Genomic DNA, 9236 nt, shown 5'->3' on the forward strand with positions numbered 1-9236 from the left:
TACAAGTGTTTCCAAAAAAACTAATTAAGTTCCTGCATCAGTAAATGTTTTTGTTTTATAATCAGTTCCTGTTTTGACTAAATTTAAATTATCTGGCTACCATTGACCTTAACTTGAAATAATTGAACATTAACCGTAGGACGTGCAATTGTGTGTTTTGTTGTACGTTTGTTTCCTGCTTTGGGTTTAAGTTCAAGTTACTGTTACTTGCAGTTCCTGTTTTAATATTTATTTCAATTTAATAACATTGCCTTATAATCTAAAATGAACCGCAGTTTCAAATGTTGTCAGAAGAGGGATTTTCGAAATTATTGCTGCATCTCTTGTATTTCAATATTCCACCCAAGTTGTCTGGAAAGAAATTCTGATGCCATAAAACTGGGAGGCTATAGGATTTTATGCTCACAAAGATGTCAAGATGATTTTAATAAATGAGATCAGGAAGGAAAAATTAATGAGCAAAAGATTTATGATTTGTTGACAGAATTAAAAGAGAAGGATAGACATATAGAGAGAATGAGAAGAAACAGCATGGTTTTTGAAGATGAAGCGTCGGAGGCCGAAAAGAAGTTTTCCTCATCCCTGGAAAATCTGCATAAACGGAATGAAGAGCTTAAAGTTGAATTGGAAAACTTAAAAATTAAAGAAGGTGAATTGTTGACATTACTGGAAGTGAGCGAAAGGGCAAGTCTTAAGTTCAATTCACAAATAAGCGAGCTAAATATCCGAAATAAAAATTTAATAGTAACGATAAAAACATTAGAAAATGAGTCTTCAACCTATAAGACTGAAATAAACTTGCTACAAAAAGACGTAAACGACTTAACTAATTTAAATAAGAAGATGTTAGACTCCGTAAAGGTGTTGGAGGTTGAAAAAGATACCTGTTATTCCGACATTTGTGCATTGAAGGAACAGTTACAGATATCCAAATTTGTTGTTATTAATTCTCCAACACAGCTACCAACTAGGCCAAATACACCTGACGATAGTCGACCTCGGCTTCTCTTTGTTGGTGGAAATTGTAGCAGAGTGTTCCTAAAACCTTTACGTTTAAAGTTTGAAGCTTACTACAAGGTCCAGTGTTTCGTGAAGCCGGGCAGTTCAAGCAGTGAGGTGATTAGGACAGCATCAAATTTAGTTAAGGACTTTACGAGAGAAGATTTTTTTAATAGTAATGTTAAATGGAATTTGTTCTTCATCTGATGTTTTAAAAAATGTAATTCAAAATCATGTTGATACAAACACTTTAGTGATGACAAGCCCTTATACTTATTTAAACCATAATGTTATCTATAATAGTAATAAGGCCCTTTATCGTACTTTTCATGAGAATAATATTAATCTGTATGGGATTTTGGAGTCTAATCACGCCAGTAACTTTGGTTCAGACTTGGCATCATTATTACATGCATTTTCAAATATTTTAAAATTAATATTTCATCGAATAAATTGTCTTTGAATCATCAAATTAATGAGTCTGAACTAGTTACTGATCGTGAATTGGATTCTTCTTTTTTATAGACATGTCCACGAAAGTTGAATCTCATTCATGTTCATATTCTACTAGTAAAATTGAAATTAGCTCTTCGAAAAACTTAAGTATCTTTATTCTTAATATACAATCCCTAAGAAACAAGATGAATGAGCTTCATCTTTTGCTGGACACATGTAATTTTCCTGATATTGTACTTCTGACTGAGCACTGGTTGAGGCCTAGTTAATGTTTTTCAATATCTGATTATCTTCCTATATCAAATTTTTGTCGTCAACAATCTATACATGGAGGAACCATGATGTTGGCTAGGCAAACAATTGAAACTATTTTTTGTAATATTGATAAGTATGATAATCTTCTGTTGGAGAATGTTTTTGAATTCTCTCTTTCTTTTTGTAAGCGTTTTAATTTATATATTCTTTGTGTTTATAGGCCACCTACAGGAGATATTGCTATGTTTCTGGACCAACTTGATTCTTTTTTATCCCAGTTGTCCCTACACTCTAAGGTTATATTGGCTGGTGACTTTAATATCAACTACACTGATGAAACCTTGCCACGTACTCTTTTAAGTATTTTAAATTCTTACGACTTGAAAATGCACGTTATTTCTCCCACACGAATAACTTCTTCATCTGCAACTACAATTGACTATTTCTGTACAAATTTTGATGACGTTTTATGCACAGTACTCCCATCTGGTATTTCCGACCATAAAGCTATTCTTGCTAAAATGCCATATAATACTGTATCATCTTCATCTCATTATATGGGAAGAATTTTCAGCAGGAGAAATTTTAATGCTTTTTCTGCTGCTACAGCTTTGGTAAATTCGAATGCACTTGAAACAACTTCTGACCCACTTACTTTATTTTTTCAAGTTCTGTGTAATAAGATCAATCAGTGCTTTCCTAAAATGAGGCTTAAAACTAAGAAACGAAAACCTTGGGTTACAAGAGGCCTTAGAATTTCTGCTAAAAACCTCCGTTTTTTGACTAAATTGTGCAAATATACCACAAATGAAAATATCCTTGTATATCATCAGAAATACCGTAGTCTGTACAGAAAGACAATTAAAGCAGCAAAATCTAATTATTATAGGGATCGCTTAAATATGTCATCAAATAGGCAAAGAGTGTTGGTCGATTATTAACGATTTTAGACATTGCCATAGAAAAGTATCGGAACCGGAGTTAAGACCTGACATTTTAAACGACTATTATTGTGATATACCTAATATCTTGCATTCGTAGTAACATTGATCCCTTACACTATCTTCAACAAGTGTCGGTTGAGCATTCATTTTTCTTTCATCCTGTCGAACTTACCGAAGTAAAAAATGAAATCAAACGCCTAAAAAACCATAAATCATCTGGAGCTGATGGGATATCTTCGAGGTTGTTACTCTTTTTGCCTGATTCAGCCTTAAATGCTTTAGTTTCTGCCCTAAACAATTCTTTATATAATGGCATTTTTCCTTCATGTTTAAAAGAGGCAGTGCTTATCCCTCTTCATAAGGGTCGAGATTTGGATCAGCCTTGTAATTTCCGTCCCATTTCTATCTTGTCTACCCTCTCTAAGATAGTTGAAAAACTTGCAAAAAGCAGAATTTTGTCCTTTTTACATCATAATGGCATTTTGTCTGCAAATCAGTTCCGGTAAAGGGACTCATGATGCTGTTTTTAGCTTTTTGGAGAGCGTCTATGTGTCCTTGAATTCTGGAGAGTCATCGGCGGCAGTGTTTTGTGATCTATCCAAAGCATTTGACTGTGTGGATCATGGAATATTGTTATCTAAGCTCGATAAATATGGTTTTAGAGGCGTAGCGTTGCGATGGCTTGAGTCCTATCTATCAAATCGTACTCAGAAGGTTACAGTGTCTGGGCGTTTGTCCGCTTCTAGATCCCTAAAATGCGGGGTTCCCCAGGGTTCAGTGTTGGGATCACTGTTATTTTACTGTATGTGGATGACTTGAGTTCATTGAAACTACAGGGCAAGGTGGTTCAGTTTGCTGATGATACCACCATGCTATGGAGCCATAAAAATTCTGATTATATTAAGACTTGTATCCTTGAAGACCTTCAGATTTTATCAGGGTGGTGTGCTTCCAACAGGCTCGTGTTTAATGTAAGAAAGACGTCTATTATGGGGTTTAAGTGCGATGTTCAGGGTCTGATGTTTGACGAAAATTCCCTCTTGCAGAATAAAGGGTGCTGCAAGTTCCTAGGAATTACCATTGATGGTCGCCTTCGGTTTGAAGATCATATTTTACATTTAGCTGGGAAATTATCTTCTGGATGTTTTGCAGTAAGAATGGCAAAACAAGAGCTGGGAGGGGTGGTTGCACGTTCAGTGTACTTTTCACTTATTGAATCTCATATTCGGTATGGCTTGCCTTTTTGGGGTTTAACCAATAAGGGGCTACTTAACATTATCTTTGTTATTCAAAAAAAGCAGTTAGATACCTGTGTTCTGCTAAGTTAAGAGATTCTTGCAAACCTCTCTTCATTTCTGAAAAAATCCTAACTCTTTTTTCACTCTTTATCTTAGAAACAGCTGCTGTTATTCACAAAATTCCCAAACTACCCTCTGACACTGGCCATTTGACTCGTCGTGTAAATGATGTTCCCTTACCTATTCCTACGTCTTCCCTTACCAAAAACTCATTAATTTACATAAGTAAAAAAATTTACAATCATGTTCCCCTGTTTGTTAGACGATGAAGTTTACCTTTATTTAGTAATTGATTGTTTTATTTAGTTATCTTTAATTCAAGTATGTTTAAAAAGTTTTGTCTTTTTGTGTTTAATTTTGTTCATTGTTTTGTCAATTTTTGAAATTGTATTTGTTTTGTTTTTTTAGCTTGTAGGATGCTTGTACACAAGATTATTCTTACGTAGTATAGCACATCTTCTTTCTTTCTTTCTTTCATTAAAAAACTTTTGAGCATTTTTTCAAAGAATACTTACGAAGATCAATCAACATTGTGAATAGATCTATAAGGAAAGTTGTCCCCAATTACAACAAAATAAGGAAACCTTTAACAGTTCAAGAAGCGACAAATCTTGTAAGCATCATTTATACGCCGACGATACTCAAATATATTTGTGTTTCTTTACAAGCGAGAGTAATCAGGCCGTGGCAGCACTTAATTTTAACTTAAATGAATTCTCTAACGAAGCAAAAAATCACAACCTCATAATTAATCCTACAAAATCTTTAGCTATGCTTTTTGGTAAATCTAACGATAAACTAAATTTTTTAAATAATTTTAATAAATGCATTAAATTAGGAAATAAGATCTTCGAAATTAAAACAGTTATGAAGAATTTAGGCCTTTATATAGATCATGAACTTCGCTTTATTGATCATGTTAAGCAGTCCCTACAAAAAGCATATTTCAATTTAAAATTACTTTATCAACAATGGCATATTTTCAATAAAAAACTTAAAATTCTGTTATGTGACTCCTTAATATTATCACATTTAAACTACTGTGATATTGTTTACGGACCTTGTATAACTGCAGCTGTATCGAGTCGAATGGTGTGTTTATATCCTATTGCTAAAATCTCCGCCATACTTATATAATAAAATTCGATATCGAACTGATATCCACAATATAAACATGAGGTTTAAAAGTAAGCTAACAATTCCAGTGCATTCTAATTCCCTGTTCGAACGATCCTTTTCATATCTTATTGCGAAACGTCTAAATGATTTTCCTGCTGTTGTACTTGCTATGTCTCCAGTTAATTTCAAAAAATATGTAATTAACAAGTTACGGGCAAGGTGTATCGACATTTGAGAGTTTATAAATATAAATAGGAATCTTCTTTCTTTTTATTGTATACTTAAGAATTATAAAATGATATATAAAAATTAATTAAATCAAAAGATTTTTAGTATTTACTTTTGTAGTCTTCAATTTAAGTATTAGAGTAAAGGTTAATTGAACAGTTGTTAGATTTATAATCTGACAAACTGAATTTCGCCTTTTTGAATATTCACTTTTACATATTTTTTTTATTTTGATTTGTCAATCTGTAATCTGAAAGTTAAATAAGTCCTTATTATTATTATATGTATGTGATATTAGGAGGCGTCGACACGTCTCACATAAGTTTAGGGAATACAGCTACGATGAAATAAAAAATCGGTCAACAATAACACAAATGGATGAAAATCTGAAAAAAGGGCTTGACGAGCTTCCGATCGCGCTATTAAGTTTTTTTTTTAAATATTGTAAGGTTTCGGGTCTATATCCGTGAGACTTTTCCTTTGGTAAATCCCCAAGATAATCTTGGTTATCCCGTTTCACAAAAATCTACTAGCCTGCAATAAAAAATGAAGGACGTTTTAAAAAAAATTCTTAAATTAAATTTAAATAAAATCAATTATAACTGACCTGGAAAATATTTAAACATTTCACAATACTTTTTAATTTTCACGATAATTTTTTGTACGTTCCAACAATATTTTAGAGCTCTTTAAATAAATCAGCAGTATTAATCACAAAGCCGGCGCCGACAGCGGCGGTTCCCGAATATTACGGCCGGTGTCTTTTGTAGTTTTTGCATGTTATTTATGCATTTTTTGTTCATTTTGTGTTGAGTTTAACAAAACTTAAGATGTTTTATTTTTGATATTTAATTTAGTCAACACCTTGAATTTGTTGGGAAAGGGTCAGTCAGTGTTTGTGTCTGGTGTCTATCCTATTAAATTATTGTTTCCCCCGAAAAATTTATTTCATTATGCCTAGAAGAAAATGCGAATTATTTGATTTCTTTTCGCATAAAAAACGAGATGGTAAAGATGTTTATGCATGCAAGTTTTGTGATGGCGAATACAGCCGCCACGCGACCCGAATGACAAATCATTTGAAAAATTGTCTAAAATGTCCAGATAATGTAAGGGTTCATTTGCTGAAAGGTAGTGAAATTGTGAAAAGTAAGTACCTGCCTTCTGCCTATACCTTCGCCTTATAAATAATATATAACATTTGAATTAAATGTAATTTACAAAATTATGAAACAAAAAAAGAATAGGAATTTACTTTTGTTAATGTTTATAGAAGCCATCTTGGATGAGTCGTCTAATCAAGATGAGTATGACAAAGGTTCGACATCATCGTCATTTTCTTTAGTGGCTCCTAGTTCATCCTGTGCCACACCCATAAATAAGACCCGAAGTAGTACTGCGAGTGGTACCTTGAAAACATTTTTTGACACCGTCAATACTAAAGAGAAGGTAAGTGAATAACAACAATTACAGCAAGGTACGATGGAAGGGGAAGGGGGTTGGTATAAAGGGTGGGTGGGAGTATATAAATTGCATAAAAAGTTATTTTTTGTGCGATTTTTAAAATTGTGTAAATGTAATGTAAATTTGTTTTACTAATGTTTACATTTTACCATTGTAGGTAAATGCGTAGGTACTTTTTACACGCATTATATTAGCTTCATTTGTATGATATTGTATGCGCCATCGATAATTGATTTTGGTCACCCATCAAAAACCAGTTTTCACTTTTCAAACAATGGAAATAGCATTATTTAAGGTTACATTGTTTAACGTTATTAACTGTTAAACAATGTTAATAGAATTATTTGATAGGTGAGAGGATGGTTTTTAACAGGTGGCCCAAAATCTATTACAATTCAATCAATACAATTACAATTAACTACATTAATTAGAACTATTAAAATATTATATTTTAGGAAGATTTGGATGGATTATTGGCAAAGGCCATATACGCCAGTGGTACACCGCTTTCTATTACGGAAAATCAACACTGGTGTAACTTTTTCGCAAAAATTCGCCCTAGTTACAACTTACCATCAAGGCACATGCTTTCAAACAAATTATTAAATGAACAATATAAATTGGCTCAAAATAATACAAAAGAAGAAATATAACAGCCAAGACTATTGGAATTCAGTGCGACAGTTGGTCAAATACAAAGTAAGTAAGAATAGTAGAATATTACAATGTTTTATTTTAATATTTAGAATATTTTAAAATACGTACACAAAGAAATATATAACAAATAATATTTTTAGGAATAATCCAATTATAAAAGTTATTACAACGCCACGACCCATGCTCTACAAAACCTTTTCATCGGAAACTGAAAAGCAAACAGCAGATTATATAGCAGCATATAAGTCAACTAATAGAAATAATAACGGAAATAGGACAATCAAAAGTTTTAGGTCTTGTTACAGACAATGCAGCTGCAGAGTCAAGGCAAGGAAAATTGTTGCTGAAAAGACTGGCATCATCCAGTATGGTTGTGTTGCCCATTCTTTAAATTTGTTGATTATGAAATGATGATGTTGAATATAAGGAGGTATTATGAAATCTGAATCTCTGAAAAATTTTAAAAATCAATGCAAAACAAATTGTTAAAGAAGTAACAAATTAACATGTTGTACTTGCTACGTTTAATGAATTACAAGTAGAGAAAACTGGTAAGGCAGTAGCTTTAAAATTACCTGTGGTAACTCGGTGGGGATCTATCTTAAAGTGTATGGAAGCCTATGGAGCACGAGACAAATATTAGAAATGCCATTTCGGAAGACATCAGTGACAAATTAAGCACAGCAGTGAAAAAAAAATGTCTCGATGATGACATATATTGGATCAAGGTTGAGAAGGTAATGAGAGTTTTGTCACCTATTGTTAAATGGATAACAAGGCTGGAAGGAGATAACCTGCAAATGTCTGATGTCACAGAAGCCTTTTATGAACTCCATGATGTGTTTCTAAAAGAGCTACCAGTCACCAAAAAAGAGGAAGAAACACTAATCAGAAACCTAAGTGATCGAAAGAGCAAAGTCGTTTGCGGAGTGCATTTAGCTGCTAATATTTTAAACCCGAAATATCAAGGAATACATTTGTCACCTGAGGAACACTCCGATGGTAAGACATTTGCAACTACTAACACGGATGTATTTTTATTTTAGGGATACAATTTATTAATACACTGGCTGCCACTAATGAAAATTTTCATCTTCAAGAAAGTGCAATCGCCGTTGAATTAGCTCAATACATAGCACATACCGAAACATTGGCGAAGCCCTATTTATGGGGCATTGTTGGCAAAATAGATCCTGTAACGTCGTGGCAGGGTTATTGCTCGAAAACAGCTATCAAGGATTTAGCAGTAAGCTTTTTGACGCTTCCGCCTTCTTCAGCCGCGACTGAGCGAACATTTAGTAGGTATTCGTTAGTCCATACTAAACGTCGAAATCGTTTGACGGTGAAGAGAACGGGAATGCTAACCCATATTGCCTGTAACCTTAATCTGATGGCCAAAGAGTCCCAAAGACAAGGTGAATCAACGTCAATGGAGGTAAACCAACCTCAATCTTTAGATCCTTCCACGTCTATACAGACAGCTCCTCCTCTGGGTGATCAGGTCCATGATTTATTATTAACATTAGAATCTAAGAATTCAGAGACTGATGAATCCGATGACGAAGAGAGCGGGGCCTACTGTGTTCACGATTTTGATTCCAATAGAAGCATTGGGCCAGACAATTTCGATGGGCTTGACTACTCTTGATCTTGATCCACAATTAATTAGAGTACCTGAGTTAGGTTAAAACTGTATTTTTGGTTTATTGCAGATTATTTTTTTACATAAAGCTTTTTTCGAGTTTACTTTTTACTTCTTACATCATAAAACGTTTCTCATGTTACTTTACCTACTCTGTATTTGTATTCACATAGC

General features: G+C 33.4%; 1 long non-coding RNA gene across 1 annotated transcript; it reads left to right on the forward strand.

The window, feature by feature from the left end:
• The first annotated feature begins 6578 nt into the window (after positions 1-6578).
• On the forward strand, positions 6579-9122 carry LOC126736522 (uncharacterized). Its single transcript, XR_007660685.1, has 3 exons — positions 6579-6748; positions 7219-7462; positions 7561-9122. It is a non-coding gene; the product is annotated as an uncharacterized LOC126736522 (long non-coding RNA).
• Positions 9123-9236: the final 114 nt, after the last annotated feature.

The sequence above is a fragment of the Anthonomus grandis genome, chromosome 5 (genome assembly GCF_022605725.1).
Source record: "Anthonomus grandis grandis chromosome 5, icAntGran1.3, whole genome shotgun sequence".
NCBI lineage: Eukaryota > Metazoa > Arthropoda > Insecta > Coleoptera > Curculionidae > Anthonomus > Anthonomus grandis.